Source organism: Onychomys torridus, chromosome 3, assembly GCF_903995425.1.
Source record: "Onychomys torridus chromosome 3, mOncTor1.1, whole genome shotgun sequence".
Classification (NCBI taxonomy): domain Eukaryota; kingdom Metazoa; phylum Chordata; class Mammalia; order Rodentia; family Cricetidae; genus Onychomys; species Onychomys torridus.
The window spans coordinates 138,147,432-138,164,320 of record NC_050445.1 but is presented as its reverse complement, the minus strand read 5'-3'; positions in this window follow the sequence as shown (position 1 = coordinate 138,164,320).

Here is a 16,889-nt window from a genome sequence, read left to right as displayed (position 1 = left end):
TCAGAAAGAGCACCTCCTCTCCTGCCTAAAACTCGCGGTATGTGAGAATCAAACACGGCGATAAACTGTCTTATCACACAATTATATATGAGAAGAGGGATTTCCAGATGGGAAATACCACATGAGAATGAGAAACCACAACACGGAATCACTCAGGCCACATACAGAGATGCAACATCTTCAAACAGAAGATTAAGAATTGTAGCATCTGAACCTACTCAGCATGATATGCAAACACTATAAAGTGGGAACTCAAAGGGGGAAGGAAAGAAATAAGAAGGAGAAGAGAAGAGGAACCACGCTGTGAAAAAACTGTCTTAAGACACTCTGCAGCAAACATAAATTCATGCGCTTCTGTATGCAAACATGGTTTCGGATGAACCAGACAATGTGAGCAAACACTTAAGCCACAAGAACATCCATTTTGACTGAACAGGCAAGTTCTGACACTACATTCTAGAGGTCCGTTGACCCGTCACCATTGTGTGGGCTCCCACTTCCCACTCAGCTGCCTCCTGCTGGAAGAAGGGAAAGCTCACATCCTGGTCCTTCTGAAGCTGCTCCTCTGAGCTCTCTGCTTCCCACTGTCTTCATCACTCACTCTTGGGCACTCTCCACTCACGGGGCCACTGGTCACATCCTGACACAGCTCTGGTTAGCAGCTGTGGGAGGAGGCTGTCTCCTCATGCCTGTCTTCCCTTGATCCCTGAACTGCTCAGCACCAGCCTCTCGGGTTCACAGCATTATTGGGAACAGTTGGGAGAATTAATGGATCACAATATACCACAGGGGAACTTTAACTAGTTCCTAAAAATGGGATCATTTGAGCTCCTCCCACAGATGTCTTCCAGCTCACACACACACTCAGCCGCCAGCTCTTCCAAACACTTACCTTCTTGAAATCTGCTCTTGCACCTACAAATAACAAACAAACAGCACATGCAGGAACACACACACACACACACACACACACACACACACACACACACACACACACACACACACACACAGATTTTGTGTTTCTAGATTTCTCTCTCCAGTTTGTATCCAAACATATTAAAATCCATGGGTGCACACTATTTGCCCCATTTTAGTGTAATGTTACAGCAGGTTTCCTTTAATTTCCCAAATTTCAGCATTTCTAACCTACATATGAGACTGGGAAAAAATACTATGTTTATTATCTCTATTGTAGGCTCTCATGTGACAATCTCTTGGATGCTGCCCATAACTCTCCCATGTCCTCCACTAAGCTGCCTGTCTCTCCAGGATGTGCTCCAGCCCTCAGGTTAAGCTTCCGTCCTCTGAACTGACACCTTCCTCCCTGTAGCTGGATGATCCCTCTCGGGACCAGACACATCACTGAAGTTCTCACATCACAACAGAGGAAGCCTCTTCACCAGGCTGGTGCACTGACTCCTGGCACTAATCCTTGAGGAGTCTCAAATTACCTCTGAGGCTTTGGCACTCCAAGGTCAAACCAAGGTCACCTTCAAGAACAGACACCCTCATCACACAGAGCTATCCCACCAGGTAGACAACGTCCTTACCTTGCCAGTCTCTGAAACCCGTACCAGCTCTGCCTTCTACACAGACACTCTCCACGGCCTATTTGACCACTACACCCAATGCCAGGACATCCACAACCAGGTAAGGATGCTCTCCTTACTCTGCCAGACACTAAGGTCCCATGTTGACGCCCACCATAGAGACACCTTAAAAAATTTTTTTTTCTTTATTATTATGTGTTTTAAATTTTATACATCAGCCATGGGTTCCCCTGTCCTCCCCACTCCTGCACCCAACCCCACATACCCCCCCGCCCCTCCCCTTCATTACCATGTCCTCCAGGATCAAGTGACCCCTGGGCATTCATTGAAACCTGGTGGATTCAGTACAGGCAGGTCCTGTCACCCATAGAGACACTCTTTACACATGTCTGGTCTACCTTCTGCAAGGAAGATCCTTCAATATTCTGTGGCTCTGAATTCCCACCCAGTATGGAGCCAACACTCTGCCCGGGTGCTCTCTTCACCACAGACACTTTCCTCACTATGCATGTGTGCCTTCCTCATCCTGTATGGGTGACCTCCTCACCACAACATGCATGGATGCACTCCTCACTCTACACAGGTGCACTCCTCACTATACACAGCTGCACTCCTCACTATACACAGGTGCACTCCTCACTCTACACAGGTGCACTCCTCACTCTACACAGGTGCACTCCTCACTCTACACAGGTGCACTCCTCACTATACACAGCTGCACTCCTCACTATACACAGCTGCACTCCTCACTATACACAGGTGCACTCCTCACTATACACAGCTGCACTCCTCACTACACACAGGTGCACTCCTCACTATACACAGGTGCACTCCTCACTACACACAGGTGCACTCCTCACTATACACAGGTGCACTCCTCACTATACACAGGTGCACTCCTCACTACACACAGGTGCACTCCTCACTACACACAGGTGCACTCCTCACTCTACACAGGTGCACTCCTCACTCTACACAGGTGCACTCCTCACTCTACACAGGTGCACTCCTCACTATACACAGGTGCACTCCTCACTATACACAGGTGCACTCCTCACTATACACAGGTGCACTCCTCACTATACACAGCTGCACTCCTCACTATACACAGCTGCACTCCTCACTATACACAGCTGCACTCCTCACTATACACAGCTGCACTCCTCACTATACACAGGTGCACTCCTCACCCTTCCGAATTCCCAGTTCCTCCAACAGGACCCTCTCCTCTCCTATTTGCAGTTCTCACTCCCCACAGGAAGTGACCTAATGAGTTGACACTCTCCTCACCATGCTGGAGCACTGACTCCCTACAAGTGACAATTCAGTAGCATAGCCGCCCTCCTCACCTCTCAGGTTCTGATGTCTCTCACACCAGACTGCTGCTTGGAGACTCTCTCCTGAATCCAGATACTTTCTCACCAGCATGCTGACATCCCCTCACTGCTTGGGATCCAGTTCTGCTGTCAGGCCAGCCCTCACCACGGTCACCCTGACCCTGGACCAGACCATTGCTGTCCCAACCTGACCCTTCCTCAGAACTCTGCCTTGTCCTTCATACACCATTCTTTATTTAGCAAGTTGCTAAGTAACTGAGGTGCTGCAAGGAAAGAAACCAGATATGATAAATATAAAGTCCTGTGTGCTCATTAAACCTGTTGATTATTTACATGGTAATCTATATGCCTATACACCACTTCACTCCAGACACAGATGCTCAGGGATTTTACCCTCTAGACAAGAAAATACTTCTAAGTTATCATATCTTACATATACTAGAATAAGTCATAGACAATACAAATATTCAGGTGGCTTACAATAACAAATATTTGTCATTTATGTATGTTCTTAGGGTCTGGTTCTGGTTCACAGAAATTCTGTTCAGCTTCTTTCCACATATATCATTTAGGAGACAGATCATAGAGAACAATGGTTCATTGTAAGCTGAACATTTAGTTCACTCCTGTATTTAGCAAATCACATTCATTTTCATCTTTTGGCCATGAAAATCACCTTAACAAATCTGCTAATTGTGGTTCAAACATACTTTATGTATTGCTGAACAGTGGTGGTGCAGGCTTTAATCCCAGCACCAGGGAGGCAGAGGCAGCCATATCTCTGTTAGTTCTAGAACAGCCTGGTCTACAGCACTAGTTCCAGGACTGTAGAGAGCCGCGTGTAGCCGCACCCTAAAGATGGCTCTGGCTTCTACCCTCTGCCTTCCCGATGGCAAACACTCTTTATGGTAAACAGCTCCTTATTTGGCTGTGGCTGGATTCGTGTGTTGCTGGCATATGCGTGAACCTGTGGACAGTGCCCACGTGGCTGCTTGGGGTTGGCAGCCCAGCCCTACTTAGGTGCTGGGAGAGGCTTGCCCCAGAGAGAGAGACACAATGCAACTAATCAAAGGTCTGAATAAACTGTGATGAGAAGGATCCCGGTGTCGCGTCTTCCTTGCTGGTCGCGGCGGGCACAACAAGTGGTGGCCTCCTACGGGGACAATTACCACGGCTCTCTCCGGATTCAGAACTCATTTACAGTCAGGCAGTACTGGTAAGTCCTCAGAAAAAACTGGGGATCCGCGACAAAAGCGGGTAACGCTCACCTGTAGAAGGGAGAGCGGGAGAGCAGAGCCGCGACTAGATTGGACAGATAATTCAATTGGGCCGCGACTAGAGCGAACGGGTAATTAAAATAACAAAGTCAACAGGTGGAACCTGTTCTGAGATAAAAGCAGACGGGTAATTCTAGAGCCGTGATAAAAGCGGTAATTAAACAAAACAAACAGGGAAACCGGAGGGCTGGAGCAATTCTGCAGAGGCTCTGAGAAACCTCCGAGAAACTTCTCAAATTGAGGAAAGAAAAAAAAAAAGTATACTAACATGGGCGCCTCCTCCTCGCACCCAATTTTTTTGGCTCTTAACGAGCTGCTTCTCTCTAAGAAACTGAAAATAAAAAAACGCACCTTAGAACGATGTGATGTAATTGTTCCTTGGCTTGCAATTTCAGGAAGCCTCACAGTGCCTTCCTGGGAGAAATTGGGAAGAGACCTAGATTTGGATTGCAGGTGAAGATCACAGTATCATAGCTAGCAAAGATTGGCCTTGAGGTTGGCCTATACAGGCTTCCTCACAAACATTGCAGGGACTGGGTTATGCCAGTGTTCCAAATGTTAGTGCAAATTTGTTAAATTGGCAAGATTCCGAACGTCATTCTGGCGTTATGCAACCCTATGTCCTTGAGCTTCCAGTGTCCCTCTGGGGGAGGGATCTTATGAAATCCATGGGCTTTCAGTTAAGTAATGAATACTCCAAAGAATCTAAAAATATTATGAAAAACATGGGGTGTCATCCTGATTTTGGCCTGGGAAAATTTTTGCAAGGCAAAAAGGAGCCAATACAAACAGTACCTAGGAAACCCAAACAAGGGTTGGGTTTTTCCTAGGGGCCGCTGAGGAGGGCATTCCCATAACCTGGGTAACAGAGGAGCCAGTTTGGGTTCCTCAGTGGCCACTCTCCTCTGAGAAATTACATGCTGCATATCAATTAGTGAAAGAGCAATTGGAGAAAGGGCACATTAAACCCTCTCTTTCTCCCTGGAATACACCCCATATTTGTCATCAAGAAGAAATCAGGAAAATGGAGATTGTTACATGATCTTAGAGCTATAAATGAACAAATGAGAATTATGGGACCTGTACAGTGTGGTCTTTCATTGCTGTCAGCCTTGCCTGAAAATTGGCCTATTATTGTGGTAGATATTAAGGACTGCTTCTTTTCCATTCCGCTGAATAGCAAAGACAGTGAGAGATTCGCTTTCACTTTACCGTCCACTAATCATGAGGAACCTGATAAAAGATATCAGTGGGTTGTATTGCCACAAGGCATGGCCAACAGTCCTACAATGTGTCAATTATTTGTAGCAACTGCTTTAGAACCTTTGAGAGTACGTTTTCCAGGCTTGAAATGCCTCCATTATATGGATGATATACTGTTAGCAGCTAAAGAAGAGAGCATTCTTCAAGAAGCATATAGCTCACTTGTAGAACTGCTAAAGCAAAAGGGACTCTGTATTGCCCCTGAGAAGGTGCAACAGAGCAAAGTTGTCAATTATCTTGGCTCTAAAATAACTAAACATCATATCATGCCACAAAAGGTAGAGTTAAGGAAGGATCATCTTTGCACATTGAATGATTTTCAAAAATTATTAGGAGATATAAATTGGATAAGAGGAAGTTTAGGAATGGCCAATTATGAGTTAAAACCATTATATGATATTTTAATTGGAGATGCAGCCTTGGATTCACCGAGGCAATTAACCAGTGCAGCCCGAGAAGCCTTAACAAAATTAGAAGATAGACTACAAAGAGCTTTTCTTCAAAGAGTACAAAATAATGAGGATATTACCCTGTGCATTCTGCCTACCCAATTACAACCTACGGGAATTTTATGGCAAAAAGGACCCTTGTTATGGATTTATACTAAAATCTCACCTGCAAAATCAATTGAGTATTATCCTGTTGCTGTGGCATTACTTGCGCAACAGGGTATTCAACAATGTTTACAATATTTTGGGACATCACCACAAACGCTAGTTGTTCCTTATGATTCTACTCAAGTCAAGGTATTAAGTGCTGCCATAGATGATTGGGCAATTCTGCGTTGTACCTATCCAGGACACATAGATTGCCATTATCCTAAACATCCACTATTAACTTTCTTAACTTGTAAGCGTGTATATATATACTGGGATTCCCAGGGCACGGAGTGGAGAGGAGAAAAAAGAATGAAGAACTAGATGGGTAAGAACTTGAGAGGAACAAACTGAGATGGGGAAGAACTAGGCTGAAGGGCTACAAGAGAGTACTAGAGGAATGAGATGGAAGATGAGGAAGAGCTAGATGGGGAAGTACTAGGTTGGTAAGAACAAGCTGAAAAGGCCCTAGGTGAGGCAGAATTAAGACGAGAGAATTAAGATAGAACTTAGAGGGAGCAGTAGATAAGTATAGAGAGAAATCAGGCAAGAAAGGAGCTAGGCATGAGAACAGAACTGAAAGTATATATATATAGGATGTTATGCCAGAGGAATTAAAGCAAGTGGACTATGGAACTTGGTGTGCTGAGATTCTATTTCCCAAAAATAGTCCTCGCCATTAGTAGTTCTCTTTCCTGAGCCCTTGGGGTGTATAATATTAAGGCTGGTCCCTCTAATAATATACAAGAAAATCTAACTCACCTTTCCTCAAGTAATTGAATTTTATTTCTTCGCTTCCTCATCTCCCCCTTGTCCTTAGTCTCTAGGTTCTGGCTTTCCTTCTGCTCATTTACCAAACTGTTAGAAATGGGCCATCAGCAGCTCCTCCCATCCACTGAGCAGTCCTCCACCATGAGACTTGGCACATTACAAAGCCTGCTGCTTCTCCTCCTCCTGACTGTTGGGAGACAGTGGCTCCTCCCTGTTGCCTGGTCCTGCTTCCTGTGTTTCCTGTGCTCCCTCCTTCACGTTTCCTTCCACACTCACCTCTCTCAAAATGGAACACTGCACCCACTTCCGTCTGGACTCCTCTTTCTCCTCCAGTTCCTCTTCCTTAGGGATATTCATTGTCCTGGGTTGGGGGGGATGAGGTGGGAGTATTTGGTTTTTGGTTTAGTCTGGTATTGTTATCTGCTACAAATGTCTTCACTTTCCCTTAAACGTGTGAGTGTGCATCCAACTGAATCTGTGCATCTGAGATTTAGGTAAATATAAACAAACTTAAATCTTCATATTCCAACTCAAGCCTGCTACTTAATTTCTTCCACTTCAAATAACTTCATGACAACTGACTTTGTGAAATCAGAATATTAACATCATACCTCACTGCCCAGAGAACTTCAGCGGGTCAGGTACTGAGGAGGAGGTGTGGAGTCTGCGAAACTGCCCCACATACACAGGAGACCTTCTGAGAGGTCAAAACTTAACTCTGTTTTAAATTTTTCTCTTTCTGCTGTTCCTATGATGTTTGTTTTCTGTTCTCTTCTTCTATCCTGTCTTTTTTCCTTCAACTTCTTCCCTGGTGTTTTCCTTCTAACTCCTTTTTTCTCTTACAGCTTTTGTATCCCAGCAAAATCTTTTAAGCAATATAAAAATTACAATATAGTAACATTCTATTTTTCTTCAAGGGAATGATTACACTGAATACAATTAAAAAGTAATGTGTTTCTTATTACCTTTACATGATTAAACATTTTTCTTATTAAAGGTGAAAGCAAATTATTCCCAAGGACCCACATACATTCCTGTCTAAGCAACTTGTCAGAGATTAACACATTACTGGCAGACTGCATTTCGAGTTACAAAGAAAGGATCAATCATCTTATTGTTTATCTCAAAAGGTAATCTTATTTAAAAAATCTTAAAATTGTCACAACTCTAAAATTCTTTGTAAAAAAAAAAAAAATCAGTCGTTTGTACTTTAAGTCCTCAGAGTGTACTCCTACTCTTCAACAATTTTTTATTAAGTCATGCTAGGAAGCTGAGGGTGAAAATGGGTACAAAGAATTAATCATCACCTTTGATCACCATCCCATCTTTAGCACGAAAGAGACATCAGCCAGCAATAGCCAGGCTGCCATAGTTCTTGTTTCCTGACCTCAATACGTCCCTTGATCAACAACTAGCAAAAGTGTGCCTTTCTAAATTTTAAATTCTTCCCCAAGATTTCCTACACCAAAGCCATTATCAAAAACATCTTAACCTAACTTTACTAACAATCTACATTTCTACTTTCTTTTTAAGGGTGGTAGTTGAATCATTAATCTGCTCCAGCAGCAATGCTTGGAAAAAGTCAATCACTACTATGTAAGTACCAGCAACACTGCCCAGTGTGGGGCGAGAAACCCCTGAGAGTTTTCAAACAACTCATAGATTACGAGAGAACCTCGGGGGCAATGAGCAGAGCTACACTCAGTTATAGCATGAGGTCCCCAGGAAACACAGTGCTTGGGGCTCTGCCTCCCCAAGGCTCACCTATCTTATTTATGCTGACCAGTGGGCAGTTTTCCATGGGTTCCAAAGCTGCCTGCTGTTCCTCTCATATGGCCCTGACACCTCACTCCTCTGTGTCCTCTATTTTCCAGCTGTTACTATTCATGAAAACTTTGCCCCCCTTTCACTCAAAGCTCCCTTCGTTTATGTGCATCACTAGCATAATCCTTGGATCAAAGCCCTAGTGCTGCTCCAACAGATTCTGAATCAGTGTCCTAATTTCTCTTTCCCTTCATCTTCACATCTCTGTAAGAGCAAACTCCTCTAAGTCAGTTTTAGTTTTATCATGTCCTGCTGCAGATTCTTCAGGGGATCTCCATGACTGGGGCACGCTGCAAAACTGGACACACTTCTCAACCTTCCCTATGTGAATATCCATTTAGACTATGCCTTTGCAGTTCCTCTGAGCTGCCGTTGAGAGTTCTTTGGCCACTAAAATACATGAAGGCAAATGTGTGTTTGCTCCATGTTGGGCTTGGCTTACTGCCGCGATCTGTCCTGGAACTCTGAAGTTGCCATGGGAAGCTGAGTTGAACTGATGCATGACTCCATGAGAATGAGTAAGTTCACCTAGGACTGTGGGAATCTCCCAAGAGAGACCAGTCTCTGTTAAGCTACCAAGCAAGACTTAAATAAGTAGTTCAAATTAACTAAGTTTTAAGTTGGCTAATGGTTCATCAACCTGTGACCTTGTTCGAGTCTGGAGGCCATGCTGCATCCAGGGCCATACAATTCTAAGTGGCAAAAACTGCTATCTGGTGCCATTGTGATATCCATGAACTTGGGCCATGTCTGGGTCTGTGACACTACTACAGCCACAGTCTGTGTTGACGTCTCTAGCTCCTGTTCCCACAAGGGCCATGCAGATTCCTGGGGTCTGGGCTACTAGCTGAAGCATTGTTAGTGTCTGAGGTCCATGCTGCCACCAGGGCCATTCCTGCCTGGTAGCCTGCATTGCCAGGTGGGGCAATGGTGACATCCAGACCTGGGCTCCTACCAAGGACCATGTCGGGGTCCATGGTCCCACTGCAGCCAAAGTCTGTTCCCACCAAAGGTTACACAGAAGCCTGGTGTAGGTTCATAATAATCTGTGGTCTTGTTGATGTCTGGGGGCCATGTCGCCACCAGAGCCATCCTGATTTGAGTGGCCTGTGCTTCCATCCAGTCAGGATGTCATCCAAAAGCCCAAGCTGCTGCCAAGGACCATGTCTGGGTCCCTGGTCCTGCTGCAGCTAAGGTCTGTGTTGATGTCTGTGGCCCAGGGAGCCATGGGAACCATGTGTGATGGAATCAGAAGGCCATGCTGAGCCAGCCCTGCTTTTTCCTGGCCATAGATAGCTGGCCCAGCTCTGCACTGGGTGTTGCAGGAAGAGAAGTGGCCCCAGCCCTCATGGGAGAGCTGTCTCCCATACACTTGGGAGATACAGTCTCACCCCTCACTGTAAATGGAAGAGGAGCTTTCTGTCCTGTAGGATTGATTATACCAGGCAATAACTTTCCAAATTACCACTCAGAGGCTTATATTAATTAGGCCAAGGTCTCACGTTTGTTACTAGGTGGCTCTCAAATTTAAATTAACCCATATTTCTTATCTATACTTTGCCACATGGTTCATGGCTTGTTACCTCATTTTCTAAAAATCTTGCTTCCTTGGTAGCTGGTTAGTGTCTTCCTGGACTCTGCCCTCCTTCTCCCTGTATCTCTGTTTGGCTTTCCCACCCAGACTTATTCTTCCTGACTATAGGCCAAACCAGCTTTTATTTTCAACCAATGAGATCAACACATTTTCATAGCATACAGGACATCACACAGCACCTCACCATGGGTTAGGAAGAGCTGAGCCTGGTGGCATGGGTATAGGGGAACAGGCCACACCCCTCACCTGAGGCAGGAGGCCCCAGTGGCCTGGAGTGGCCCCAGTTTGCCTACCTCTTGGGCCCACAGCTGGGTCTGGGGTTGGCTCACCCTAACATCTTCTCCATCTAGGACCTGCTGGAGTTTGTGAAGGTACTGGTCCTGTGGAACAATAACTGCAGGATCTCAATGACACAGGACACCCTCGGGATATCCAAGAGGAGTTTGGGTGAGGATCTAGTGATGATAGCATACCTGAAACCAGAGGCCTTGACCAGACCAGTGATTCATTGCGATGAACATTTGGAAGTAAAGCTGATTGGACAAAAGGGTGTACTGTGTGACACATTGAGACTCCCAGTGCCTCCAGGACGGATGAAGAGGTGTTGGGGAGGCAGGAAAGATGAAGAAGAGAAGAGCATTTTGTTTTGTTTTTGTTTGATTCTTTGGTTTCTTTTTATTTGTTTGCTTGGTTGGTTTGATTAGATTTTTTAAAATTTTCATTTGGGGGGCCTCTATACAGGGGAGCAGAGGATATGGAGAGATGGCGAGGTGAGCAGACCTGGGGTACATGATGTGAGATTCCTGAAGATTCAATAAAGAAATTATGTTAAATATAAAAAAGAATAATAGTTGTCAGTATTTTGATATGAATCTGTCCAACAAGTTATAGCTTTTATATTTTCCATCATAATACTGATTTCTGCCTATCATTTTATTTTAATTTTTCCTCATGAATTCTTCTTTACTGATTTTTTTATTTTGTTTTTTAGAGATGGTCTTTGTATGTACCCCAGGCAGACCTTGAATGCATTATGTAGTACAAGCTGGCCTCAAATCTCACAGAAACCCCTCTCTCAGCCTCCTGAGTTTTGTGTCTATAGGCTTGTGCCAAAACATCTGGATGAACATTATTCTATATCATCATGTCTTCTTTATCATTTTTATTATGATTGCATAGTATTTTATTATATACCCTTAAAGTCTTCCAGCTCAATTCCAACTTCAAATATGTAATAGTCAAGAAGTCACATTTTGTGATAAAGTCACCAAGCTTTTAGTCACCACTTTTAAAAGAGTTACAATACTTCCCAACCATGGGTGAGGTCCAGGATTCTGTCCCCATCATGGAAGTGAGAGAGTGAAAGAAACTACTTAACCCTTAGATGCCAGCAGACTGTTGACATGTCACAAATAGAGAGGGGGAATCAGTATGCTGTGATTTAACCTTGAACAATTTATTACACATTTATAAGTATACTTATAGGTAGAAAAGATACAATAACATGGGTTATAGTATTTTCTATAGATGGTAAAAGATAACACCTTCTCTTCTCTATTGTACAACCTTCTCTTCTCTATTGTACTATCACATCTGTCTACAGGCAACACACTTGAATAAGACCCAGTGACCCAGAGGAATGGCCAGCAACTAAGATCATCTTTGTCCTTTACATCATCACTCACCAGGAGCCACAGAAAATGCTTTCTTACCTGGAGGAGAGTCTGCCTTCATGTCTGAGGAATCAAATTTATTCATAAGGTTCTTGTTAATATAAATGTTTTCTGAAAACATATTGAGAAGGAATCTTCCCCTGCCCTCAGAAGATGTGTGCCATCCCTTCTTTAAAATAGATCCTAAGAACACGGACCACAGAACCAGCTAGCAGGACTCACAGGGCTCCCAGAGACTCAAGCTGCTATCACAGAACCATCATGATTCTGCACTAGGCCCTCAACATACAAGCTGGGGTTGTTCAGCTCAGGGTTGTTGTAGGACTCCTAACAGAGGGCATCGGGTGTCTCTGTCTCTTTTGCCTGCTCTTAGGACACTTCTCCTCCTAGTAGGTCGCCTCATCGAGCCCTGACATGAGGATTTGTACCTAGTCTTATTGTATCTGTTATGCTGACTTCAATTAATATCCTTGATAGGCTTGTTTTTTTCTGAGAGGAAACAGAGAAGCAATGGATCTGGGGGAAAAGGGAGGCAGCAGGAAACCCGGGAGGAGTGGAAGAAAGGGGAGGTATGGTGAGGATATATTGTATGAGAAGAGAATAAATTTTAAAAAAGAACAGAAATATACAATATGAAAAATATTCTCTAAACAAGAAACAGCAAATTGTCATGCTATCAGCTAGGTGATGAGAAGCACTTCACAGAGAGTCCTGAGTGTTCAGCATGAGGTCCAGTTTCCTGCCACACATTACCTTCAGACAAAGGGCCTGGAAAATTGGACTGTGACATAATATGTACTAAATAAACAGAAGTTTTTTTTTCCTTGACTGCAATTCTGTTGAACCAATTGTAATAAATCATGAAAGGAGGTCCTGATGAAGTGATTTCTAGATGCTATACCACCCAGTCTGTGTACTGTGAATCAGAATATAAGTTTAGAGGTAGAGGGTAACATTGTAAAGATGTAAATCATGGGGAATTCCCTCTGAAGTACAGAAGCACCTGGGTGAGTGAAAACGAGTAAGACATCTCTAGAAACCAGGGCACCCTACCATCTCTTGTGTATCTGCTAATACTACTTGTGTAAAGGGTATAGTCTGAAGCCTAGTGCTTTTAGGAAATAAAATAGCATGCTTTGGGTTTAGAGAGATGTCTCAGAGATTAAGAGCACCTACTGTTCTTCCAGAGGTCCTGAGTTCAAGTCTCAGCAAACACATGGTGGCTCACATCCATCTGTAATGTCATCTGGTGCCCTCTTCTGGCCTGCAGGCAGAACACTGTACACATACATACATACATACATACATACATACATACATACATACATACATAAATCTTTTTTAAAAATTGCATGTTTTGATGCAGAATCAACAGATTTACTGGAAGGAGTGGGAAAGGGGAACTAGGCCATTAGAGAAGTCTGCCCTGAGACCCGAGCTCTCTGCTCTCTGTGCAGGCCTAAAAGTTCCACATGCAAAGATGGTTTCAGGCAAACCAGACCACAGGAGTAAACACTGGGTCACTGTAGGGCCACATCATTTTTAACTGAATTCACAGGCAAGTCCTGAGACCACATTCTAGAGGACCGTTGGCCCGTCACCATTGTGTGGGCTCCCACTTCCCACTCAGCTGCCTCCAGCATGGGGAAGGCAAAGCTCACATCCTGGTCCTTCTGAAGCTGCTCCTCTGAGCTCTCTGCTTCCCACTGTCTTCATAACTCACTCATGGACACTCTCCACTCACTGTGCCACTGGTCACATCCTGACACAGCTCTGGTTAGCAGCTGTGGGAGGAGGCTGTCTCTCTCCTCATGCCTGTCTTCCCTTGATCCCTGAACTGCTCAGCACCAGTGGGTTTACAACACAATTAGGAACAGCAGGGACAATTAATGGATCCCAATATACCAGAGGGAAACTTAAACTAGGTCCTAAAAATGGGATCATTTGAGTTCCTCCCGCAGACATCTAGCTCATGCCTACATGCTCAACCTTCAGCTCTTCCAAACACTTCCCTTCTTGAAATCTCCTCTAGCTGCTCCATGTGCATACACATAACAAGCAAACAGCACATGCAAGAACACACACACACACACACACACACACACACACACACACACACACACCACACACCACACCCATGCCTGGTCTACCCTATGCAAGGAAGTCCCTTTCAAAATTATGAGCCTCTGAATGCCAACCCATTATGGAGCCAACACTGTGCACAGTTGCTTCCTCACTCTACACTGGTGGCCCCCTTACCCTTCTGAATACCAGTTCCTCCAACAGGACCCTCCCCTCTCCTATTTGCAGTTCTGACTCCCCACAGGAAGTGACCTAATGAGTTGACACTCTCCTCACCATGCTGGAGCACAGACTCCCTACAAGTGACCATTCAGTAGCATAGCTGTCCTCCTCACCTCTCAGGCTCTGATGTCTAACAACAGACTGCTGCTTGGAAACTCTCTCCTGAATCCAGACACTTTCTCAACAGCATGCTGACATCCCCTCACTGCTTGGGCTTCAGTTCTGCTGTCAGGCCAGCCCTCAGCTTGGTCACCCAGACCCTGGACCAGACCATTGCTTCCCCACACCTGACCCTTCCACAGACACCTGCCTTGTCATCCCTGAGGTGCTGCAAGAAGGAAACAAATATGACAGAATATGAAGTTCCGTATGATTATTGAACCTATTGGATATTTCCGTAGTGATAAACATGCCTACACACCACTTCACTCCAGTCACAGATGCTCAGGGGTTTTACCCTCTCAGCAAAATATAGTTTTAAAGTTATCATGTCTCACATACACTTCAATAAGTCATGCACAATACTCAAGTGGCTTACAATAACAAATATTTTTCTTCTGCGTATGTACTAAGTGTGTTCTAAGTTCTAAGTCACCTATGGGTCATTGTAATTCTGTTCAGTTTCTTACCACATTTATCATTTGGGAGCACCTACTTATAAGTAGAATGAGTATTAGCCTCTTGTATTTAGAGAATCAGATTCATTCTCATTCTATGGGCCAGTGAAAGTCACCTGGACAAACCAGCCAATTGGGGTTGAAAGCATACTCTATATAAAGGAAGACAGGTCAAAGGCATTGGAACAGTCCTTCTACAGAGGAATGTGAAAGCACTGGGAAGCACCATAGCCTCTACACCTAATCCCTTTATGTTTACTCAGCAGATACGTTTTTGGGTTTCAAAAAGGGAAATTAGTCCTGTCGGCAGAAAAGAGGTACCATTGCAAAACAAGCATGAAATATTAAATCTTGTTGGAGAGATGGCTCAGTGGTTAAGAACACAGGCTGCTCTCCAAAAGTCCTGATTTCAATTCCCAGCAACCACATGGTGACTCAAGACCATCTATAGTGGCATCTGATGCAATCTTCTATCATAAAGTCATATATGCAGATAGAGCACTCATGTACATGAAATAAATACAATACTTAAACTTGTGCTTTACTGATATATGATATTGAAGTAAACTAGTGTAATACAGGGTTAGTGTTGGGTGTCTGTCATGTACACCATGGGGTCCTGTATGAAGCAGTGTGGGAGGGCCTGGGACAGCGATGGTGCACATTCTCCTGTTCACCAACATCTGCATTCATATTATTTTATATCTGACCTGTCAAAGAAAGACTTTGTCTAGACTTTTACCCATTTCATGAGAAATTACCACTCTAATTGTTTAAAATTCCTGGAGCTATTTGGAAGTCTGTTTTATCATGGTAGGCCATGAAGCTTTATGCTGCTCAATTCTTTCATAGTTCATGTTAACAAAACAATTCATGTAGGGAGCTCACTGTTTCAGAAACACTGACATTGTGGTTAAAGAGTTGAGGTTTTGAGCCATGAGATGCTCACCCTGGCAGGGAAGTGATGCTGAAGGCTGAGTTCACTCTTTATCAACCAAGTACTCACACCTATATAATGAACCCTGGTAAAACTCTGAACATCAGAGCTCAGATGAGTGCCCCCTGGTTGGCTTATTCTGTATACTGTGACACATTAACATTCTGAGAAGGAGATGCATACGTCGGTTCAATGGAAATTTTCTTCATAGGATGCTCCCTAACTTCACCTGGTATGTCTCTCCATTTAGTTCTGCTTTGTAGCTTTCTACATAACAATACTATAATCCTAGTAGAACAGAATCATTAGTTCAGTGGGTCATCCTAGAAGCTCATAAATCCTCAGGTATCATGGGATCCTGGGACTCTGCAGACAGTTGACTTGAAGTAATGGCCTCCTTGGGGACTCCTGAACTTGAAGATTGACTCTGAAATGAGGACAGTCTTGTGGAGGCATGGCCTGAACTTGTAGAATAATTTAATTAGCAAATGAATGTTTTTGGCTATGGCTTACTAGAACAGCCATAAGAAACATTTTGAGGATGACTGAGGAAATACAAGCAAGATCACATATCATTTGAGAAAAGAATTGTTAAATTTTCTTAGAGTGATAATGGTATTGTTTTATAGTGCAATGAAAATTTCAGATGATTAATACTGAAATATTGCCTGAAGTGTTATGTATCAAATGAGCTCTCATGTGCCCTATCAAATAACATGTGCATATATATATATATATATATATATATATATATATATATATATATATATATATATCAAATTATCAAAATATCAACAATCATTACTATAAATGTTAATTATGTGAGTATTGATGATACCATCCAGGCAACTTCTGTTTCAAAATATTCATGATAAGAAGTTGAAAAGGTTTCCAAAGTGTTAAGCAGCATGCAGGCTTTCATGGGACATGGGAGTCTGCTCAGTGTCCATCCACAAGGCTGAGGCTCTCCTTAATGCAACAGACAGAAGGTGAGACACCAAAAATAACAGGTGATGCCAGTAGAAGGTTGGCTATCATCTTCTTAAACTTGCTCTTGAGGAAGGTCACCCAGCCCAGGATCAGCACCATTAGAGGCACACATCAGCCTCACAGCACCCACAGCACCTGACACACTAGCCATGGGGA